General features: G+C 34.9%; 1 long non-coding RNA gene across 1 annotated transcript; it reads left to right on the forward strand.

The window, feature by feature from the left end:
• The first annotated feature begins 334 nt into the window (after positions 1 to 334).
• Positions 335 to 842, forward strand: LOC122648607. Its single transcript, XR_006331103.1, has 2 exons — positions 335 to 575; positions 760 to 842. It is a non-coding gene; the product is annotated as an uncharacterized LOC122648607 (long non-coding RNA).
• The last annotated feature ends 5,362 nt before the right edge of the window (positions 843 to 6,204 follow it).

Below are 6,204 nucleotides of genomic sequence, written 5' to 3' on the forward strand. Positions count from 1 at the left end.
TGTTTCTAGTTTGGATTGGTCAGTGAATGACCTCTTATCCAAGGTCATTGGTCATGAAGATGCTAAGCTGAGAAAGAGGGATTTTGCAGTTAATGCTATAGAGCAAAAATCAGATAGACCCACTAATGGAAAGAAATATCAGAAGAAAAAAAAGTTTAACAATAGAAAACAAAATTGGGAGAAGAAAAAGAGAACCAGTGTGAAACAAGATATTGAGTTTAAATCATGACAGGTATTTTGTTATTTCTGTAAAAAACTTGGACATAAAAAGTCTCAATGCTACTCTTTCTTAAGGACTGCTGGAAAACAACCCTAAGGTATGTTTGCTACTTTGATTTTAGATGAGATTAATGCTACTATTATTAAATCTGGATCACGGTGGGCTGATTCTGGAGCAACTATACATGTTTTCAATACCTTGCAAGGATTCAAGCAGCTAAGGAGAATAAGTGATAATACTAGTTTCATCTACATAGGAAATGATGACAAGGCAGAGATTGAAAGAGTTGGAGTTTTTGAATTAAAGTTGAATGATGGAATAGTTTTTGATCTAGTTGAATGTTTGTATGCTCCTAGTCTTAGGAGAAATTTGTTATCTGTTTCAATGTTGAAAAAACTTGGATATGAGTTTTATTGTGAAAATGGAAGATTTTTAATGAGTAGAGATGGTAAAGTTGTTTTGCATGGTTTAGAAACAATAATATATATCAAGTGCAATTGTGTGGTAATATTTTATGTGATGTGGATGTATGCTCCTAGTCTTAGGAGAAATTTGTTATCTGTTTCAATGTTGGAAAAACTTGGATATGAGTTTTATTGTGGAAATGGAAGATTTTTAATGAGTAGAGATGGTAAAGTTGTTTTGCATGGTTTTAGAAACAATAATATGTATCAAGTGCAATTGTGTGATAATATTTTGTGTGATGTGGATGTTGTTGTAAAAGATAATGCACTTATCTTTGGCATTTAAGAGTGGGGCACATCAATATAGATAGAATTGGCAAATTGATTAAGTCTGGCATATTAACTGGAATAACTCTAGAAAAGTTCCCAACATGTGAAAGTTGCATTTATGAAAAAATGACTAAAATGTCTTATTCAAAAGGTGAAAGATGTTCTTGTGTTTTAGAAAGGGTACATACTGATGTATGTGGACCTATGAACATCACTGCCAGAAGTGGCTTTCGCTATTTTATTACTTTCATTGCTGACTTTTCTAGATTTGATTTTGTGTACCTGATGAAACATAAATCTGAAGCCCTAGAGTTTTTCAAAACATTTCAACTTGAAGTTGAGAAGTCGACTAGGCAAGTGATTAAGTCACTAAACTTAGATAGAGGTGGAGAATATTTATCTGATGATTTTGAGATGTATTATCTTGAAAATGACATTAAACATTTTCGCACTCCACCTCACACTGCAGAAGCTAATGGGATTGCAAAAAGGCAGAATCGAACTTTGCTTGATATGGTTCGATCAATGATGGCTAGAGCAAATTTATCAACTACTTTTTGGGGGGAAGATTTATATACAGCTATGCATATACTTAACAGAGTTCCCACCAAAGTAGTGGATACAATCCCTTATGAGATGTTTTATGGTAAGCAAACCAGCATTGCTCATATAGTGTGGGGGTGTATTGTTCATGTTTTGATTCTTGATCCAGATAGAAATAAATTGTTATCCAAAACTAAAAGGTGTGTTATGGTTGGGTATCCTCACCATTCAAAAGGATATAGGTTGTATGATCTTGAGTACAAACTGATAATTGAGAGCAAGAATGTGACATTCTTGGAGGATCGTTTTAATAGTGGGAGTACAAATGATATTGATAAAAGAATTTTGGAGGAATTAGCTGATATTGATGAAAGTCATCCAAACCCTATGGATAAGGGATCCTTAGATCCTATTATATGTTCAAGCCAAAAGAAACGTAAGGAACCTCCTCAGCCAATAAGGAGAAGTGAAAGGGTATCAAAAGCTCCAGCCATGTCAGATTATTATATTTATTTGAGAGAAACATATGAAAGAGCGTCTATTAATGAAGTTGTTGAAGACCCCTATTACATATTCTCAAGCTATGTCAGATGTTGATTCTCAACAGTGAGTTGTTGTAATGCAAGATGAAATCAACTCTATGCATAAGACTGGTGTATGGAGATTGGTTGATAAACCTCTGAACACTAAAGTTGTTGGTTGCAAGTGAATCTTTAAAAGAAAGAAGGATGTGTATGAAAATATTGAAAAGTTCAAAGCAAGGCTTGTTACTAAAGGCTACACCCAAGAATATAGTGTTGATTATAATGAAATTTTTTCACCAGTTGTGAGGATACAATCTGTTCGTGCTATTTTGGTCATGGTTGCATATTTTGATTTTGAACTTTATCAAATGGATGTAAAAACTGCATTCTTAAATGGGAACCTTGATGAAGATGTTTTTATGGATCAACCTGAAGGTTTTATTTCTGGGGGAGATGAAGACAAAGTCTGCAAGTTAGAGAAATTTATATATGGGTTACAATAAGCTTCACGACAATGGAATTTACGGTTTCATGACTCAATTATTGAAATTGGATTAACATAAAAAACTTCTAAAGCTTGTATCTATATGAAGATAGAAGGTCACAAGGTTGCATTTCTTACATTATATGTGGATGATATTTTACTTGTAGGAAATTATGTAAGTATGTTGATAGAAATAAAACAATGATTATTTAATACTTTTGAGATGAAAGATTTGGGTGAGGCTTCTTACATTTTGGGTATCAAAATTGAGCGAGATCGTGAGCAAAGAAAGTTAAGTTTGTCTCAGGAGAAATATATTGATACATTATTAAGGAGATTTCACATTACTGATTGTTTAAGTGAAAAGATTCTTTATAACCATCTTAGACCACTCTCCAAGGATGATAGTCCTAAGTCTAAGAAAAAAATTTTAAATGAAGCCTTATATCCTTATGCCTCTGTTGTTGGAAGCCTGATGTATGCAATGATTTGTACCCGCCCAGATATAGCTTTTGTCGTTGGCATGATCAGTCATTTTCAGAGTAACCCTGGTCGAATGCATTGGATTGTTGTGCAATGGATAATGAGATATCTAAAGCGAACAAAAGGCTTTTAGGTTGACTTATCACTCTAATGAGCCTAATATCATTGGGTATTCTGATTCTGATTATTAAGGATGTGTTGTTAGCAGAAAATCTACCTCTGGTTATGTTTTTACTTTATGTGGTGGTGCAATTTCTTAGAAAAGCAAGAAACAGGAATGTGTTGCTCAATCCACTATGGAAGCTAAATATATTGCTTTAAATGCTGCAGCTAAAGAAGCAGTGTATCTTTGAAAATTCTTATCAGAACTCCTGATAGTAGATTGTGTGAAAAAACCTATTCCCTTATTATGTGACAACACTTCAGCAATTGCCATCACTAAAGACCCAAAGTACCACTCTCGTGCCAATGTATAGAGGGTCAATATCACTATATTCGTGAGTTGATTAAGAAAAAAGAGATAGATGTTCAGAGAGTGCCATCTAAGTCTAACTTGGCTGATCCATTTACAAAAGGTTTGCCTTTTGGTGTATTTGAGAAACATGTAATAAATATGAGATTGTGTTAGGCCAAGTGGGAGACTGTTAGAATTGTGTGGCCTAACACAAATTTATTTTGTGTAATTTTTGCACATTATGGGACATTTTTATATTCTCATTTTTTGGCATGTGTCATGTGGCATTTATATTTTATGGCTTGCAAAATTAATTAAATTGGTACAATGGTTTTTGGTCTACTTGGCTAATGGACCGGTGTTTTGGATGATCATCCTAATGAGCCACTTTGTAGTCCTCAGCTTGACCACACCTATCATGATGTATTACATGTTTATGTATGTATTGTTGGACTGTGATAGGTTTGAGGGGTGCAAGTCAAAATTGCTCAGACTATGGGAAACATGAGGACTAGTCTCTTGATGGTCAGTACACATAAGGTCTGAGAAGTCCATCCATGGAAAGACCTCGTGTACATTGAGTGTTGATCTTAGTGACTAATATTCCATTACCAGTGACTTGACAATTACGGACATGTATACGTACCTACAAACTGCCAATATAAAAGGTTTTATCATCTAAATGGTTTTATGAAAATTATTTTTATTTATTGATATAAAAATAATATTTATTTTCTATCTTTGCAAAATCATTTTTGATTTGTTTTTAGTAAGGGAAATTTTGTAATTTTTATCCCTTTTTTGTTTGGGAGCATTTTTGGTAATTGTCAAGGTAAGCCCAAAAGGCATTCTGGATATGGATATTAGGTGGCTAGCATCTTACATAGGGTTGGACTTTATGGCTAGTCTTCTCCACCCTAGAGATATAAATATCTCAAGGTCACACAGGCAAGGGGATCTTTTGAAAGCTCAAAATACCGGGTTGTGGTATATCTGTCCAGCTGGGGTAAGCACCCTGATTGCTTGTGAGATCCTTAGAAATTCTAGTGGCTTCATCAAATTGTGATCATCTACAATCTTTCTTCTAAAATTTACTAAGAGAGGTTTAAGTCTTCTTCAACTCATTCAATAGTAATTTAGTCAAAGAAGTGATTCCTGAATACATCAAATTGTCAAAGGGTGAGAAAAAATGACTAAGTACCTTGCTCAAGGATACCAAGGTGTAAATCTCGTAAAAACATTTTAAAACATTTCTTGAGAATTCTGGGGTAGTCTTATGGACCTTGAACCAAAGAACTCTCGAAGAAAAAGGTTTGTTTGCTCTGAAAATCCCGAGGTAGCTTTATGGGCCTTAACCAAAGGAAATTTGAAGAGGAGCAAAAAATTATATGCTCTCTGAAAATCGCGTGGTAGCCTTGTGGGCCTTAACAAAAGAAAATTTGAAGAGGATCAAGAAATTATTCGCTCTCTGAGAACACTGCCTAAGGCAAGAGAAACGTTATGAACTATAACGAGGGGCTCACTTCCTATACTTTAGAAATATTTTAAGCTCATCATCGTCTAGGGCCACTCGGGGGCAACAAAATAGGGGAGGTTGGTTTCCTCTTCAATTGTCAGGATTCATGACAATGAAAAATTTAGCTACATTGACCATGACTTTACCTTGCTTTTGTAGCTTCATCGAGATAACTGCAAACAATATAGACAGTGACCCCAGTTTGCAGTTGCAGCTAAGTTTACCATTTATGAGTTCATCTGAAGGTAGTTATAGCAGTGATCATGGTAGTGGCAATGAGGATGGTTGAGATGTTGGTTATGTAGTTTGTGATGAAAGCTCAGATGAGGTGGACATGTTGCCTATCTAGAGAAGTTGCAAAGATGCTATGGATGTTGACTTTGAGTCTGCTGAGAGAGTGAGGTAGATCTCTCTCCCTCACTCACTCACTCCCTTTCTCAAAGTGAATCTTTAAACCTGTTGCAATTTTCTTTGAGGCCTTTGGTCTCTCAGCCTGGGGTGATCATATGATAATGTTGTATAGTTTGTGAAGTGAGGTCTACTATTGAATCTTCACCTTTTCCATGGAAAATAAATTAATTTACAAATTAAGAAAATCATGAATCATTAATGACTGAATATCCTATTCACATCCATGTAGTGATCATTGGCATCCTGACTTGCTCAAATTGCCTTCAATGGCTCGAAACTTGATTGTGAAGGAAACAGAAATTTATTTGATTTATGTATCTTCATAAGGAAGCTTATAAGTATCTTTTAGGACTTACTCTGTTAACATTGTGTTTTAGGATTCAATACCAAGAACAGCTGATGGACTTACTCTGTTGAAATTGGGTTTTAGATTCAATACCAAGAACGGCTAAAGAAATCTGGTGCCTTTTAACACTTCCCATCTAAATATCCCATTTCCCTACTCAGCCATCCCATAATTTCCATTGTCCTCTGTTGATCTTGCAACAATCTAACTTGATGGACAAAGAACTCATCTCTGTGGCTGATTTACAAAAACAGAGCTGGGTTTGCATCTCTAAGAAGGATTTGTTAAATCAGCTCAATTGGTTTCTAAGATCCACTGAAATTTGTTAAATGTTGATGTAAGGGAACTATAAAATAGACTGCAGCAAACTGATTAACGATTACTGATTATGTTCATTTCAGAAATCCTCTTCCTAAGGTGAATCCTGCATGCAAATTAAGCTACTGGATCAGTTCTGTACACTACACTTTACAGTGTTTGTCTTTCTCA

The sequence above is a fragment of the Telopea speciosissima genome, chromosome 1 (genome assembly GCF_018873765.1).
Source record: "Telopea speciosissima isolate NSW1024214 ecotype Mountain lineage chromosome 1, Tspe_v1, whole genome shotgun sequence".
Taxonomy (NCBI): domain Eukaryota; kingdom Viridiplantae; phylum Streptophyta; class Magnoliopsida; order Proteales; family Proteaceae; genus Telopea; species Telopea speciosissima.